The sequence below is a fragment of the Anolis sagrei genome, chromosome 3 (assembly GCF_037176765.1).
Source record: "Anolis sagrei isolate rAnoSag1 chromosome 3, rAnoSag1.mat, whole genome shotgun sequence".
NCBI lineage: Eukaryota > Metazoa > Chordata > Lepidosauria > Squamata > Dactyloidae > Anolis > Anolis sagrei.
The window spans coordinates 226,883,783-226,902,497 of record NC_090023.1 but is presented as its reverse complement, the minus strand read 5'-3'; the positions used below and the strand labels follow the sequence as shown (position 1 = coordinate 226,902,497).

Sequence of the window (18,715 nt, the reverse complement as noted above, 5' to 3'; positions counted from 1 at the left end):
GGGATCGAGAGCAGGGCCTCTCCAGATGATCTTAAGACTTCGTGATGGTTCGTAACACGAGATACGTTCGGACAGGTAAACTATTGTTATTGTGCATTATTTTGTATTATTTCTGATGTGGTGTGTACTTTGTAAGGCATTAAATGTTTGCCTGTCTCTGTATGTAAACCGCCCTGAGTCCCTTTCAGGAGAGAGGGCAGTCTAGAAATAAATTATTATTATTATTATTATCATCATCATCATTTTACTGACACAAAAACACAGTATGTCACAGCAAACGAGATATATATGCTGGATTTCATATCACAAAATCACAAGTCCAACATTTCCCAAGAGTCTAGGACTGTGTGAAGTATTTTCAAATGATGCTCACAGATCCAAGTCAGGTGGCCTTTTGCAGTTGACAGATCATGATTTTGCCAATGTTTATTGTTTCCAAATGGTGGCTGAGGTCTTTTGGCACTGCACCCAGTGTGCCGATGACCACTGGGACCACCTGTAGTGGTTTGTGTCAGAGCCTTTGCAGTTCGATTTTCAGGTCCTGATAACAGCTGAGTTTTTCCTGTTGTTTTTCCTCAATGCAACTGTTACTCAGTATGGCGACATCAATAATCCAAACTTTTTTCTTTTCCACAATCTTGATGTCTGGCGTATTGTGTTCCAAAACCTTGTCAGTCTGGATATATATTTAGGATATATATAGTATATCTAGGGCTAATAATAATAATAATAATAATAATAATTATTATTATTATTATTTAAAAAATCAGTCTGGATATATATCTAGGATATATATACTATAGCTAGGCCCAATAATAATAATAATAATAATTATTATTATTATTATTATTATTATTATTATTATTAGGCCTAGATATAGTGTGTGCATATACCAAACAGCAGTTCACCTCTTCAAAGTAACAAGTAATAAGTAGAGAGCTTTTATGCTCTCCCAAAGTCAAGTCTGTTAACTTATAGAGACCCCATTAGTTTTTTCCATAAAATTTTCTTAACCAAGATGGTTCTTGGTTAAGGTGATTCTGCCAGTTCCTGCCAGTTTCTTCCTCTGAAATATAGCTTATAGCACATGGTATTCATTGGCACTCTCCCACCAGTGCTGACTCTGATCCTCCTTCTAAATCAAACAAGATCTGGCAAATAGTCAATGCTGTTCATCTCTTCAAAGATCTCCTCACTAAGTAATAAGTCAAGAGCTTTTCTGCTCTCCCTAAAGGGTGACAACTCCCATCTGTGTTGGCAGCAGTGATGTTCAATCCCATCCCATTTCAGTGCAGCATTAAACTTGCAAGCTTGTCCACCTGCTCCAGTTGGGTTGGATGGAACTTACTGGTAGAAATGCTGCATCAGCTTTGTGAGTTTGTGTCTGAAAAAAAAGGTTTCTTCTCAAAGTCTCCAGAAGACTCCAGAGGTAGTCAGAAGAAACAAAATGCATGATGTATGATCATCCATTTCAAACAGTTTCATTCATGTTTGAATGTTAGGGTAAGAACAATACAAATACAGAACTGACTTTACCACCATAGGTGACTTTACAAACACAAGTATCTATTTCTCCGCTCAACTGAGCTTACGCCCAAGCAAATGCACTGAGGGTTGCAATCCAAGTTATGTATTGCTGGCATTTTGCTACAAAAAGGGTGTAATGCATATTTATGAAACAACACTGGAATCTAAACACATGAGGGCCATAATATGGAGAATTAATAACTAACTTGCACATTTATAGATATGTTCAAGCACCCAAAACTTCTGGAAGCAGGTTCATTCATAAGCCAAACACATTGAAGTTCCTGTACAATTTTATTCTCTTGCAAAAGGGTTATATTGAAAAAGGCAATGATTCATGAAAATTATTTTTTTAATAATCAAAGTTACAGTAATTACTATGTTACCTTGATTGACTCTCTCTGGAAAAAACCATTTAATATAGTAATATGGGACACTCATTTCAAACAAAATTTCCCTACAAATAATCAGTTTACAAAATGAAAAACTGGATTCTTATTGGACAATTGACCTATTCAGGCAAATAAGAGTTAATTGAACCTACAAGGGAAAAATGCAGTACTCTACCCCACACCTCATTTTTTTTATGGAAAGAGGTAAGTATGTGTGGATCATTGTCTTGTAACTCTACACCCAGACTTCTGGATGGAATAAAGAGAGGAAGCATTTCAAACTCATGTTCACAAGAGCAAAGTGTCAATGGAAGGGACAGAGCAAGCATATGTCTATTCTCACAGATAAATAATGTCTTAATTAAGGGCCACTTTTATTCAGCTCCAAAAGAATATATACTTATCAATGAAAATGTGCCTTGTATCTTTATTACACTGTAAAGGTGAGTATGTAAAGACTCCTGAAGGTAGGCAATAATTTTTGTTCTAAAACACTGAAAAGCAAAAACCTTTTCCCTATTTTGCAAAATTTCTTTAAAAAGAAAATTGGTGCTTCCCGCCAAAGGCCCATTGATAAATCAAGTGTTCCCTCACCCCAGCCAAAATGTATAAAGGATTTAAGAATGCACACTGGAAATGTGGAATACATGAAGGGCCTTTATATCATATGTTGTGGATATGTAGTGAGGTGAAGAAATTTTGGAGAGAGATCCCAAGGTTTCTACAAGATATATTCAGAAACTAAAAAACGAAATCAGAATTAGTTTCTTTGGGTATACCTGATAAACATGTCAAACTATAAAGTGACCTGACTCTGGCAGCTAGAATGTTGTATGCACAAAACTCGGAAATGTCAAAGATGACAAGCCACTAGATATTGAAAATATTTAAAATGGTTGGAATGAATAAACCGACACTAAGAATTAAAGAAAACAGACAAATTCAGAAAAGATTTGAACAGTTTTAAAATTATATTTAAGAAAGAGGAAGATATCATTTTTGGAGGTTTTGAATATTAAAATCCTCTCTAATAGAGTGATAATGAGAAGATTAATATGTACTATGTATAAATAAGAAAGGTAATGTTTTAAAATTACATTTCCAGAGTGAGGAAGGCATATGTTAATGTGTGTTTTGTAAGTAGATGGGGGATACAATGCTGTCTAATGTGTCTTCTTAGTTGCATATGTTATAAAGTATGTATTTTAGAGTTTGTAATGTGCCTGTTGGTCTATGCTGAACTTTAAACGTAACTTAAAAATAAAAATGAAACAAAAATTAGGATGCATTTAGACACAGAAATGTATACATGCATCTCCCAAAGCATTCTATTATTTAGAGGGGGAAACTTCAGCAGTGTCCAGTGGCGTATCAGTGTCGGCTGAGAGCTGAGTGTAATTTTCTCAAATGCCACCTCAGCACTGCCTGCACCAGCAACCATTCACAGCTTTTCAGGGGGGAGGGAAAGGATAATCTTAAAGGGCCAGCAGCCCTCTGAAAGCAGCTAAGAATTCGGAAATAACCAGTATGCTGAAGCATTTAGCAGAAAACACACAAGGAGAACAATCTTATGTTCATTGCTGCAAACTATATCCATTGAAAAAACAGAAGTCTGTAGTATAAAATCAATGTCTGCCTGGGGGTTGGAGACTTCCTGACTAGCCAACAAAGTTGAACGTCAGCATTAGGAAGACCCAAACACAGTACTATTTCCTAATGTGAGGTAATTTAACCAACAATTTCAAGATGCATCCAAGCATTTCTTCAAAATCTAGCACTTGAATAAAGAAAATGTAGCACAATACACGCCACACATGCACACAAAGAAGACACATGTCACACAATCACAGTGGAATATGGTAGGAATTTGAGAGCTGGAAGACACAAATGAAGAGAAGCATTCTTCCACGTGTCACTCATCTAAATAATAAGTTCTATCTATCACTAGAAAGATTTGCTTAATCTTTGTTTTTGATAATACTATAAGCAAGGGTTATCCAGCTTTTTCAGGAAGAAACAATATTGATGGCCCTCAATAAGAATATCTATATAAAATGTACATGTGAGAATGCATGTGTAATCCAAATTCAAAAACATTTACAAAAGACTAAAGAATGAAATCTGTGTTAAGGTTAGCCACTTTGAGTCTCCTTGTGGAGAGAAAAGGCAGGGTATAAATAAATTTAATAATAAAGATTGTGTAAAATATAATGATATGGATACAAGAAATAACTATCTATTGCTATTACATTAATGAGAAAAAAATCAAACTTAGATAAATCTAGACCTATACCAAGAGCTTTTTTAAAAAAGGCAAATATTCTCAGAAAGTGGGAAAAGTATGAAACGTTCAAATATATTAGACATTAAGCACATGGCAAGACAGATCTGGGACAGTCAAAAGAACCAAGTAATTAAAACTAAACTTATTTGCCCACTTGCCCCAGCCTCCGACCTTCTGTTTATGTGGTCTTAAAGGAAGGTTTCGACCTGCTGAATCAAAAAACTAACACAACCCACTAAAAGGCTCTTGATTGGGTTCTACATTGAATCTGAAGCATTAATATTTATTTTTAACTTGTGTGCTTAGAACACATATATCTCACCAAACCAGAAGCATAATCTCATCCCTAACCCTGATAACATTTAAAAAGTTAATTATAATAATTCAGCACAAACTTAACAATGCCTTCAAATCTCACAATTAGTTTGTATTTATGAAAACACTTCGAGATCTATGAATGAACACTAACACATGCAAAACGTATTAAGATCACGGAAGGACATTTTCCATATTTCATTTATTCATTATGTCACTCAAACTCTTTATTGCGACATACACTCTCTCTTGCTAGATAAAATCCAGCCCAAGAACATCAAAAGCATAGCAAGGTCTCCACAATATTGCTTGCACATACAAACACATGTTGAATGGGATGACATACCTTGTGAGTCAACCTCACTTATGCTTATGATTCTGTTAACTCCCATCCTTATTTTCTTGGGCCTTATTTTTATTCTTGGCTATTACTTCACTGTTTCTTACATGTGCTGAGAAACAAGGTCAAGGCAAGTCATTAAAGCCTGCCCAACCCTGACAGGCCTATCCTCCCACAGAAGGAACCCACTGTCCTTCTGTAAAAGTACAGCTGGAAAGGCAGTCTATGACAGAGCTGGGGACAAAAAGATAGATAGGTGACAAAAGAGACGTTTTCATAAATTCTACAGTGTGCTTTGACTGCTATAAAATCCTCGGCTCCAGTAAAAGAATTTGCAATAATCCCTGGAAAAGTGCCCATATAAACTTAAGAGCAGCAGGCGGCCCAATAAAAGTTATAGTTTGTCCACAGCAAGGCAGTTCTGTTCGTGTGGGATTTAGAGCTGGCCCACAGGTATGGAAGCTCACATAAAGAGGGCAAGGAGCCAGAACTAACAAGGTCTGAATTCCGGGCAATACTGGTTCTATCTCCTCAGTCCCAAAAGGCTGACTGACACTAATTATGGCCAAATGCAGTAGAGGGGCAGCTGTGGATTCTTGGCCCCACAACAGAGGTGAATGTTGACAAGGAAGAACTGTCACAGCCCTCTTAATTTGGGAGATACAACAATATGAAGGTCTGCTGGCCACACCAAGAACACAGAAGCACAAGAAAAGGTAGTGTTCGACCGCCTTAAGTCTCTCACTCCCAGCACACCATGTTATACGAGTTAGTGAATATGAGTTAGTAGAGCTTCCTAGAGAGTGTGTGTATACATGACCCAAATGGAACTTATCCCTCTTGGCAGCAGGAGGTACTGGGCACTGTGGTATTGCCTAAGGATTGTGTACGTAAGCAAGAGCCTTTGCCCATTTGCTCCAGCCTCCGGACCTCTGTCTACATGGTCCTAAAGGAAGGTTTTGACCTGCTGAGTCGAATATCTACCCATAGGGCCAAAAATAGCAAACAGGTATCAGTTCCTGACGCAAACAGCAGCCTCTTGCTGGCTCACCTGCACCCTCCTTTTGTTGACTGGCACAAAAAGGTGGGGAGGCTGTTCTTGTTCCCCCTTCCCATCCCAAAGGGCCAGGGGCCACGTGCCATGCTGAATGTTGCTGACTGATGATATCTAGACCAAGAGAACTTGGTGGAAAGAGAGGCCAATGGAGAAAATGGTGTTTTGTGGAGTCCAGAGCACCTTAATGCCACAGCATGGAACTTTTCTCCGGGGGGGGGGGGGGATGCCAACTAACCTTGGCCAAGTTTCTTCGGCAGCTTGGCCATAAAGCTGTCAAACAACCCCCAGGTTCTCTCCCAACTTTGGAGGAGGCAAACATCTGCCTGGCTGCTCTCTGCTCAATATGCAGTTGCAAGGAAGCTGATCATTCTTCATATTTGCCAGAGGATAGTGTCATACATACTAGGGCAAGTGTGGCAACCAGCACTGAGCACATGGATTCGGGACAATATAGCTGCCCCAATAAAAGCAGCTGTAACTGCCCCTTCTTGTCCTCTATTTATTTTTATTTATTTATCATATCAGGAGCGAACCAAGGGTACAGTTGTAATGTATTTTTAAAAATACACAGTTTAGAAGCTTGGCATTATATTAAATGTCCCTTGACCAGTAGCTGGCCATTTGGAGTGCCTCTGGTGTTGCTATAAAGTGGTCCTGCATTGTGCATGTGGCAGGGCTCAAACTGCACTGTAATAGGCCTGTCCTCTAAAAGTGTGAAATAAGGAATGGACTCAACTGGCCTGGTTTCCACTGCTGTCCTGTTTAGAGAGCGAATAGATGCACACTGGAGCAAGAGCAGCCACCTAGAATCACAGAGTTGGATGAGACCTCGTGGGGCCATCCAGTCCAACCTCCAGCCAAGAAGCAGGAAAAAACCTCTACCCACTTACATGCCAACACTGTCTCTCTTAGACACTGGGCTCAGAGAGAGGAAAAACTTCTAGAGGAGAGAAGTTGCTCCTGTGGCATTGTCCTGCTCTTTCCACCTACTCGCCTTTCTCTGTTTCTTTCCCTCAGGCTTGAGAGGAGGAGACACTGAGGGCGGATTCTCCCCTTCCCCAAAAAACACCTCAACTTGCCCCTGGAATCAGGGCTGGAAAAGGCCGCTTTCTCTTTTCAGCCTCGGCGGCTTCCATACCACCCAAAGGGTTAGGAATGTCGCCTTGGGCTTCTCTCCATAATGTGTGTGGGTGTGGGGGGGGGGGGTGTTTCCACAAAAGCCTTTATTTTCGCCTTCCCGGAGTGCCCCCTCCCTCGAGGTTCCTTTCGGTGAGAAGTGTCGACTGTCCCTGGCCTAGAGCGCCTTCTGCCCGCCTCCGCCTCCTCGGCCAGGAAAGTTGGTGCAAAGTTTGGAGGCCGAGTCGGGAAAAGCGAGGGGGAGGGCGGGGGGGAGGGGGAGGAGATCCGGCTGGTGCTCGCCTGTGACACGTAGCCCGATCGCGCCCCCGCCCCCCCCCCCTTCCTCCTCCTCGCCTTCCCTCTCCGCCTCTGTCTGCTGCCCAGGCGAGCCGTCGGAGGGGAAAAGGCGCAGCGGAGGGGAGCCAGAGCCTCCTCCTCGCCTCCACGTCGGCACTGGCTCCCCCCTCCGCCTCTCCTCCCCTTCCTTTCTCGCTCTCCGGGGCCTCGACTGGGTCCCTCGCTGCCCGCCCGCTCCATTTCTCGGTGGTCAGCCCCACTCCCCGAGTGACTCCAGCCGCCCCCTCACTCCCCCCCCCCATCTCACACACACACACACACTACCCTTCACTCACTCCGGCCCGTGCCTGCTCCGCTCTCCCTGCTGGATAAACCCCGAATCGCTCCCGGGAAAAGCGGCCAGGCACCTTCCCGGCGCTGGTTATATGGGGGGGAGCGGCTGCCAATCCCGGGCTCCCACGTCAGAAGAGCCGGGCCCCTCGCCTTGCCCTTCCTGCCCAAGCCCGGCCCAGTCGCCAGCCAGCCAGCCAGGCCAGCCCTAACGCGACGCCAGACCCAGGGCGCATCTACACGGGAGAGAATGCACTTTGAAACCACTCCAGCTGCCAGGGCGCTGTGTTGTGGCATCCTGGGATCACGGGAGGAGTTCAGTGAGGCCCCAACACTCTGGGTCAGAAGGAGTTCAAGACCCCCCCCCCCACCAAAAAGCTGCAAGTCTCATGACTCCATAGCAATGCGCTCTAGGAGTTAACGTGGTGTCAAACTGCATTGATTCTACAGTGTAGATGCACCCCAAGTTCTCATTCCCTTGTTGAGTTTGGAGTCTCAGCTCTATTCCTTTCCACTTGTGCATCCCCCCACCCCCCACTGTAGAGTCAAATCAGTTTAACAACACTTTACTGCCATGTCTCCAAGTTATAGAAACCTCGGAGTTGCAGTTTGGTGAAGCACCAGCACTCTTTGGGTTGGCAAAGGAGGCTAAAGAACTTATAAAAGTACACCTCCCCTGATTCTATGGTAGTGAGCTGTAGTGGAGTCAAGTTGCATTGGTTCTACAGTGTCCATGCTCCCCAGGAAAGGGATGGTGCTCAGCTACAATCCCAAACTTTCCAAGGAGGGAATAAGCCCCACAGACTTCACTTGGGTTTGCTTCAAGGAGTCCTGCGAGAGCCACAAATGCAGGCACCGCCAGTTTAATCCTGAGTCACCAAGCGTCTCCCCAAATTAAGATATTTTTCCAAAAATCTCAAGGCACTCTCAACAGGCAGGATCCTGGAGAGCCCCCCAGGAATGCCATGTCAGCACATCCCAGGCATCGGTGCCAAACGCAAACCCAGGCTCCATTTCACCCCCTACTCCGCCACCAGTGAGGTCAGAAATAAACAGCGCTCTTAAAAATAAATGGGGGGCACACAGGAAAGCCAGCGCCAGCTACACTATAGAATGAATGCAATTTTACATCATTTTAGTTGCCATGGAATCATAGGAGTTGCAGTGTCACAAGGCCTTTAACCTTCTCTGTCAAAGACTTCTACTGCCTTACCAAACTACAACTCCCACAATTCTATAGCACTGAGCCGTAATAGATAAAGTGGTTGACACTGCATTCATTCTCCAGTGCAGAGGCACTCTTTTTAAATATCATGCTTCCCCCGTCCCCAGCCAAACTGGGATGTAAGTCTGATACAGATAAAAACACAAAAAGATCATTAGACTGTAATTAAGCTACTATTAGAAGCTATTTCAAGTACACATTGAACACATAAAAAGTAACCAGTACAGCATCGTATTAAAGCCAAATCAATTCCCCCAAAGCCAATTGAAATAAAAAAAGAGTCTTTACCTGCCCACAAAAATTCTAACCTATCTTTCAAGGGAATCCTAGAGTCCAGGAAGAACCAATGAGTCAGGCCTCTTTCCCCTTCTTGCCAGACGGATCTGTGAGAGTTATGAGACTATGAAAAAGGATTCTGGACCCAGACCTGAACTGCAGAATTGTATCAGTCATAACCAACTCTAAACTTATGCCAAGGAATAGACCGTTTTTTTGTGATGCTGCAGTAGCTCAACTATCATATCACCCACTACACAAATAAACTAAAAGCAATCTGACCTTGAAAACCATTGCGCCTGTCTTCAGTAGGTGAAGATCAACTACTTACTTTCTCTTCCAACATTCATTGTGATATATTTCAAAACTATCACTATAGTCAGCCCTCCACATTTGTGGGTCTGACTTTTGCGGGTTTGATCAATATGTTTTTTCTAGGAATCTCTAGGTCTCTCAGAGCGATTCTACAGTCCACTTCCACCAAAAGTCACACTGGAGGACCAACAGATTTCTAGAGAAAACACTTCTCTAGTCATTTGTAGGTTCCCCGGTGGGATCCAGATAGAAGTTGAATATATGAATTGCACTGGAGGACCTTGAATCACCTAGAGAGGTGTTCTCTGAGGTTTTAGAAAAGGGATATCATTTGTGTTAATTTCCACTTTTATGTGGGTTTGTGACTCTAATCCCAGTGAATGTGGAAGGCTGACTGCATTTCTGTTCCTGCCACATTTGTTTCATTAAGCTAAACGATCCAACCTAGTTGTTCAGTTTTTTCTCATACAAGCATATGATGAACTATCAAGTTGTGGTGCTCTCTCATGTGAAGTTAGGCTGGTCCCCTTTCTGTTGTTTTTCTGTGGGTAGACAAATATCTGATTATTTGGATTTTTAGCTAACTTGTTGCTGGTTTTTTTTTTTTAATAATGAGGGCTGTTCTTTTATCCTGCCATATTTTAAATACAATGATTGCAGTTTTTGAAACGATACTTTTTTCAACTTTTTGACTTTTATTACTTTTTTGCTGTATTTTGTTTTAAACTATGTTGCCAGCAGAACCACATAAAGTTGAACAGTACTACTGTCATCCTTCCACTTTTGCAATAAGTAAACTACACTTTCCAAATCTGAAAAAATAGTATGAAAAGTTGGGGAAAACCGAGAATAGGAAGAGATAGTGGGGAGTTCAGTAGATAGCTCTCCACTATTTTAGGGATGAGAAAAGATACCATCTTTGATATTGCTTAGCACCCAATATATCATTCTCCTAATAGCTTCCCCTACTCTTTTATATGACAGGCCAATCTCCTCAACATAATCTGAAGAGAAGCACTCCACTTTGAGCTTCAAATACATGTTAGAGTATAAATACATGATCAGAAACTTTAGTCTCTGGCTTCACACAAATCAATCACAGCCCCACAGAATTTGTGGTCTGTCTTCTATTACTGATTTATGTTGTTGCGTGTCTTCATGTAATTCTGATTTATTATTAATCTATCAAGGGGTTTTCTTAGCAATAATGGTTCAGAGGGGATTGCCTTCCTCTCAGGCTGAGAGAGAGTGACTTATTCAAAGTCACAGAGTGGGTTTCTGAGCAGACCTTTGAGCCCTAATCACAAGAGTTGTAGTCCAACATTCAAAGCACTATACCACATTGGCTCTCTTGCTGATTCGTACCACATAATATTCTAAATTTGGCAAAATGTATCAAAGTCTATCCTACCTGGTGGTTTGGGATCTGAGCAGTGGCATGTGCCTGTGCTTGGATCACAGTCCTATTGACAGACCTTTTTCCTAGCTAAGATGAAACAAGTGAGAGTACTGTTCCTACTATTTAAATAAAGCTGGTTATGAGAAAAGGGGAAAACACAGTGCTAACTATAACTACTATCACGATTTCCAATCCAAAAGGGTGATAGCTCTAGAAATAATGTAGCACTTTTAAACATTTGCTACTTTAAAAGAAATTCATAGGCATTATGCGTGTGTGCGCATACTAGTACAATAAAATCCAAAATCCACAAAAGAGTGGTACCTTTATTAGTCAATTGATATTCTCAAAATACATCGTGCAAGCTTTCAGAGCTCCACTGGCTTCTCCATTAGGCAAAAGATCTTATAACAGCCATACAGAATAAGAAAAGAGATGTTATAGTAACAGGATTACATTTTGTATCAAGTGTTGTCTCTGCTGTAGGTTCAGTTGATCTGGAGGGATCTCAATACAGGTAGAGGCATTCTTGGCCATATGGGGTTGGCCAACAGAAGTATACTTTTTAATGGATTTTTTATTTTGCTCTATAGCCAACATGACTACCCCTGAGAATGTATACATGAACACACACACATTTATTATACAGATCACAAGTATGGGAGACAAAGATGGGGTAGACACACGGTCATATCACCAAGGTCTTCAGTCTATACTGGTCCCTTGCTGATATGCACTGGAAATAAAGAGTTATGTGCCCTTCCTTCATCCCTCCCTATTTCCTGTCACATGCTATCTTATTGCAATGCACCATCCTTACACTATAACAGAGTTCCAAAATATATTTGAACCAGGAAACTGGCTTGATGCCATTAATAAACCAGTCAAGTAAACTGCATCCTGGCTTGTTTGTTTTGTCAATTAAGACAAGGCTTGGATCTCTGACTCAAGGCAGCCAAGAAGAGAAGCTAGAACGGACTAAACCACCTTCCTTCTAATGCTATGACTTTCTAAAGAGAAATCTACATATAACCCATTTCAGCCCTCCTTATCCATGGATTCTGCATCCACAGATTCAACCATCCACAGCTTGAAAATATTTTTAAAAAATAATCCAGAAAGCAAATCTTACTTTTGCCATTTTACTATGCCATTATATATAATGGATGTGAGCATCCACAAGGAGTCCTGGATCCCTATCAGATAGCAGGGGCCCGCTGAACACTTTACTGTTACTAGAAACATTCCATCTACTGTAATATAACAAAGTAAAAAAGCTTTAGGGTTAACAAAATTTTCTGAGATATAAATAAGGATTTTACATTCTTCAAAATGTATGACTTAAGTAAAAAATATGACTGAATATGTCACTAAATCTATAAGAGGGAAAATATGGAAATGTTCTGTCACATCCCATTGTTCCTTCTTCTAAACTAGGAATATCTGGTTGTGTGAACATGTCACAGCATGTTTTCAATAGAAATTAGTTTCCAAAATGGGGAGGACAGCCTGTCCTAACTTGTGCCTCCCCCACACATCATGATTATAGACATAGCCTGTAGGAGGGTAAAGAGAAGAAATCTCAGAGAAGGAAAGAAGTCTATCTTGACCTGCTTATCCTCCACCTCAGCAATAAAAATACTATTGTTGACTCCAATCTTCTTCTCACAGGAGAAAGCTATTTATGTTGTGCTGAATCACTCCAAGAGAGAAATAAGATGCTTTATATGAAAGAAAAGACAACACTCAGCTCATCAAATGACAGTTACAATGTATTAATCCCCTTTAAGAGTAGGTCTTCAGGATAACCCTGTTAGGCTGCTGCAACAAAAGGTGATACCTTTAAAAGGGGTCTGCCTAAATGCCCTAAAACAGTGGTTCACAACCTGTGGGTCCCCAGATGTTTTGGCCTTCAACTCCCAGAAATACTAACAGCTGGTAAACTGGCTGGGATTTCTGGGGATTGTAGGCCAAACACCTGGGTACCCACAGGTTGAGAACCACTGCCCTAAAAGCATTAGATCCTGTCTGATTATGGAAGCTAACTATAACACCTTATAGCAGAACTCTGAAAACAAAACAAAAAACAAAAAAAGATTACATTTCTTAGTGAACTGCCTATATCAAGATGAGAAAAAATAGAATTTTAAAACCAGGTTGCAGCAGTGTATCCACAGCAGTTGTTCCCAACCTAGGCTCTGCAGCCACTCCAGGAAAATAAAATAAATAAAAAGTGAATAAAAATAAAGAATAAGAAACACAAAGAATCAAAATAAGGAAACTAAAAATTACATTCTGAATTAAAATTTGGCAAGTTGACTTACTCTGTCGCGAGCTGTGTTTCAATGGCCCTTCCTGGAACTGAATGTCCAAGTGATTTCTTGCTTATTCTCGATTTATTGAACTTTGGAATAATTTTTTATGTATGGGCAAGTTTTAGCTGTATCATGTGTATTGGTGATAGTTTAGAATAAATTGAGATATTATGGTAAATTTCAAAGTTGTAAATATATAATTCATTGCATGGACATTGCACATATCTCTTTACTTTACTTTCCCTTACTAATCCTGTCTCTCCCCCCCCCCCCCCCCCCCAATAACACTACTTCTTAACATCATTAATTTGTAAAACATAGGAGAGGCCAAGGACACTCTGCCATAGATATTTTTTCTTAAAAGGGCTCTGAGAGTCCTTTCTCTGAGAGAAAGAAAAAAGTTGGGAACTACTGGTCTATCATAATGAATCAAAGAAATATTGAGCTGGGAGATGGGAAACAATGTGTTCTATTCAGCCACACTGTAGCTGTATATCCCTGCCTACAAAAGGCAAGGAAAACATCAGCTACTTTCAGACCCTTACTGAGATTTTGAGCAGCAAAACAGAAAAGCAGAGAGCAAATTGGCCTGCCTCACCAGCTATCTCCAATGTTTTTAACATGGGACCTTGCTTTAGCAAAATCCAGCCTTTTAAAGCTCAAATGAGCTTCTGGTTACCCCCTTTTAAAAAAAGAAAGGCTACAAACAGATTTTGAGCAGTGTTATACCTTACTATGGACATGGGGACAAAACCGACTCCCAAGCTTTACTGCTGTACAGGGATGAGCTGAAGAGATGCATGCATAGGCAAAAGAATAGTCATATCTCAGCTTAATGTGGTAAGATAAGACTGCCCACACTGGAGATTATCTAAGCAATTATAATATTAGTGCTTCTTGAATTTGAAATATGATTACTGATAAATATTTGAGCGATATACATTGCGTAAGTAGAGAGCTAAAACTAACAAAACCAGTGTTTCAGGGGAAAATCAGATTTCTCTCAGTCTTCTGTAACAAGAGATAACTATGAAAGAGATAATGTAGGTTCAACTGTCTCCTCAGGAAGTATTGTAAATTATCTAGGAAGCCACAGTACATTATGAAGTTGGCAAAATAGTTTTTTTTCAGTCTGTGAAATACACACCACTCGCATTTTGAATGCAAAGGACAGTATGCAAATAGTGTAATTTGATGTGTATTTACTAGGAAACTCCGTAAAGATCAGTAGTATACATTCTCAATTCATTTGCATTAGATTGCAACACAGCAAGACAGAAGCACCCTGTTGATGGAGATTAAGTGTGATCAACTGAGATCAAACACATTTTGAAGCAGAATAACTGCTTCATCAGAGGATATGGTAATGAGAGCTTTTCGGAGGAACTATTCCATGATACAAAATGCTTCTGATATAGTCTATTTTCCTTCATAGTACATTAGATTTTATTCATACACTTGGTGCTGCTCTAATGCTAAGGTCATCTGTTTCAAGCAGGTGAATAAGTATGTGCAGCAAACCGAAAGGGGATACACGTGGGTAAAGAAAAGAGGAACTAGTATTGCTTCTATTCTCTCAATGTACAGAAGCAGCCTTTAAAAATTACAAGAAAAGAAGCAAATGGGAAAAGAAGATAGGAATAAAACAGTTAAACATGAGCAAATGCAACAACATATACGGTCTCGTTTCTGTTGGGGGGAAAATGCACATAAAAATAATAAAACAGTATTAAGTATACTGATTAAGGAGTATATTGCTGAATTCAATAGTATTTACTTCTAAGTATATAACTGCATGTGTTGTATTTCCCAGCATTTCTCATATTAACCTATGAAGTCATAAATACTGCACCAGATCTGATTTTGACAGTTAAGTGGGAATACTACTGATCAGTATTTGGATGGGTGCTATGGGCTCGGTGGTCGCTCCCCCCCCCCCCCCCGACTTTGAAATGCCCTCCTCAGAGAGATTAGGCAGGCCCCTACACTGTCCTCTTTCTGTAAGGATTCAAACACTTGGATGTTTAAACAAGCCTTTGAGAATGTCTAGCCCCAATGGTCCACAATTAATGACACAGCACTGCACTTTCATCCCATGTCCTCGGCCCTTAGCTAAAATTTGCACTATCCCAGTCCCTTGTCGTGTTTACAGTTGGCCATGTCTTACGGCAATTGTCACTATAGGTTATTGAGTGTTGTTCTGAGTCTTAAATTGTTGTTTTATATGCTATTGGTTTTACTCTTTTCAATTGTACTGTGTGTTTATTTTATGCATTCTTTTTAGGCACCTTGTGTCATATGTAATCCACCCAGAATCCCTTTGGGGAGATGGAGGCAGGGTACAAATATAAACCTCACGAACTCTGAAGATGCCTGCCATAGATGCAGGTGAAACATCAGGAGAGAATGCTTCTGGAACATGGCCATACAGCCGAGAAAACACACAACAACCCAGTGATTCCGGCCATGAAAGCCTTCGACAATACAAAAATAAAGTTGTTGTTATTATTATTATTGTTATTATTGAATAGTTGCCTATATGTAAGCTGCCTTGAGTCCCCTTTGGGATTGAGAAGGGCATGGTATAAATATGGTAAATAAATAATCTGAATTGTTTTAATATTGATGATGTTTTATCCTTTTTAAAATATGTGTATATTTTAAATTGTATCGCAATGCTTTTAATTCAAGTTGCTTTGAGTCTCCTTATGGACAGAAAAAGCGGGATATAAATAAACATAATAGGTAAAAGTAAAGGTTTTCCCCTGACAGTCCAGTCATGTCCGACTCTGGGGATTGGTGCTCATCTCCAAGAGCCAACATTGTCCTTAGACATCTGCAAGGTCATGTGGCCAGCATGACTGCATGGAGCACTATTACCTTCCCGCCAGAGCAGTACCTATTGATCTATTCACATTTGCATGTTTTCAAACTGCTAGGTTGGCAGGAGCTGGGACTAACAGTGGGAGCTCACTCCACTCCCCTTATTCAAACCTGCCTGTGTCATCAGTTGGGAGCCCCTCCCCTCAGCACCAACTGCTGCTCTGGGCCAGATTGAAGAGCAAGGGGACCAGGAGAACAGTTCCATTTTGTCTCCTGTACTTTGCTAATAATATAATATATTGTATATTCATATAATATTTATAATATTTAACTGTAATACAATATAATACTACGAATAATAATAATACAATATTATAATTATATATTTTATATTTTATGTAATATTACTAATAATATTACAATATAATGGGATAGTACAATATAGTAATATATAATACTGATACTGTGCTATGCTAATAATATATTGCATGTATATATATCTTGTAAGCTGCTCTGAGTCCCCTTTGAGGTGAGAAGGGCAGCACCCATGGCGGCACCCAGGGTGAGGCAGCATAAATTCCTTTTTTAAAATGTGTGCCATTCAGTCGGTTGAAGGCGTAGTGGAGCGCTAGTGGTCTCGTTTGAGAGGCGGGAGTATAAAGTTTTGTTCTGACACAGTTCAGTCGCCATCATGAGTTGAAACAGTGAGGAGTGTGTTTTTCCCGTTGAGGCCTACTTTTCGAGCAGATTTGGAGTGGCCGGCCCACTCTCCAGATTTGGCCCCTTGTGGATTTTTTTCTATGGGGTTTTTTGAAATCCCGTGTTTATGTGAACCGTCCAAGGACCCTACAAGATTTGAAGACCAACATCCAGAAAGAAATTGGCAACATAATGCCTGCTATGCTGGCAAGAGTCATGACAAACACCACAAATCAGTTTACTCAATGCATGGAGAATGGGGGACGTCACCTACCTAATTTGATCTTCAAAACTATGTAAAACAAAACTTTAGGTATGCGTCTACATTATAAAATAATAATAAAAATTCTGATTCATACAATGGATTTTATTAAGTTTTGAAAAAAGGAAGTTATGCTGCCTCACCCTGTAAATGCCATATATAAAGAAATAAATAAACCTTTCGGTCAGCCAGTTCATCAGCTCAGTGCTTTAACCCAATGTGCAACCGGGGGCTCCAAAAATAAACATAATAATAGGAATAATAATAATAATAATAATAAATGTCTAGAAAGTCATGCTTCCCAGTCTTCCTTTGACGATGGCCATGATATAGAACAGGGGTCCTCAAAGTTTTTAAACAGAGGGCCAGGTCATAGTCCCTCAAACTGTTGGAGGACCTGATTATATATTGTCGAAGGCTTTCATGGCTGGAATCACTAGGTTCTTGTAGGTTTTTTCGGGCTATAGGGCCATGTTCTAGAGGCATTTCTCCTGACGTTTTGCCTGCATCTATGGCAAGCATCCTCACTACCTCACTACCTCTGAGGATGCTTGCCATAGATGCAGGCGAAACGTCAGGAGAAATGCATCTAGAACATGGCCCTATAGCCCGAAAAAACCTACAAAGACCTGATTATAATTTGAAAAAGACTAGAATGAATGCCGATGCACACTGCACATATCTTAAGAGCAGAAAACACTTAAAAACAATACAATAATTAAAATGAAGAACAATTTGAACAAATATAAACTTATGAGTATTTAAACGGGAAATGTGGCCCTGCTTTGGGCTGATGAGATAGGATTGTTGTTGTTGTTGGATGCTTTCAAATCATTTCAGATTTAGGATGACTCTGAGCGAGGGCCGGGTAAATGACTTTGGAGGGCCGTATCCGGCCCCCGGGCCTTCGTTTGAGGACCCCTGGTATAGGACATAATACAGACAGTTGATGTATAATGTATTGTCGAACCCAGTTGATGTATACTTGCAAAGGCAGATCCAAAATACTACATTTTTCATTTCAAATTACACAGGAAACCAAAAGGCAAGTTTGTACTTAAAGCAGTAGTTCCCAATATTTGGTTCTCCAGATTTTTTGGGATTAACCGCGGCTTTTTTTTAGTCAACTGTCAGGAATTCTGGGACCTAAAGTCCCAAAGGCTTGGATGATGACCACTGCAATAAGGAAACGTGACCTTCAACAGCCAATAAGGAACAAGCATGGGCAAACTTCGGCCCTCCCTCCAGGTGTTTTGGACTTCAACTCCCATAATTCCTAACAGCCTACCGGCTGTTAGGAATTATGGGAGTTGAAGTCCAAAACACCTGGAGGGAGGGCCGAAGTTTGCCCATGCCTGCCATAGAGTTTCGCATAAGAGAGGCGCTTGAGGCCTGGTTTTGATAATGGAAAACCCCCGCCAGGATTCCCCAGGCCGCCACTGAAGCGCTCCCAAAAAGAGCCAGGCTTCCACCTCCTCATTCCTTACCTCGACGGCGGGACGTCCCAGAGAGAACCTTACCTCGCCCGGGTTCGCTTCACAGCTACGCCGAATCCGAAGGGCCGGCGGCCATCTTGGTACAGGAAAGGGTCCTCCGCCGTGACCCGCTAGCACAAAACCAGCCAAGCTCCTCCCCGCATGGTTACTCTCTCGTATCGCTATGGCAACGCAAGGGAGGGGGGGCAGAGGAGGAGGGAGAGCGACGCATGCGCCTTTGTGAGCTGCTCGCAGTGACGTGTCG

At 41.1% G+C, this 18,715-nt stretch overlaps 1 protein-coding gene across 5 annotated transcripts in view; it reads right to left on the bottom strand.

The window, feature by feature from the left end:
* Nucleotides 1-18,632, bottom strand: part of HDLBP (high density lipoprotein binding protein) — a 74,799-nt gene extending 56,167 nt beyond the window's left edge. For 2 of the 5 annotated variants that reach the window (XM_060767957.2, XM_060767952.2), the window contains exon 1: nt 18,496-18,632. The gene's annotated coding sequence lies outside the window, so the exon portion shown is untranslated. Of the gene's footprint in view, nt 1-7,666; nt 7,770-18,462 lie in introns of those variants that run through there. The other 3 variants (XM_060767955.2, XM_060767954.2, XM_060767956.2) reach the window with 3 other exon arrangements.
* Between the last annotated feature and the right edge of the window lie 83 nt (nt 18,633-18,715).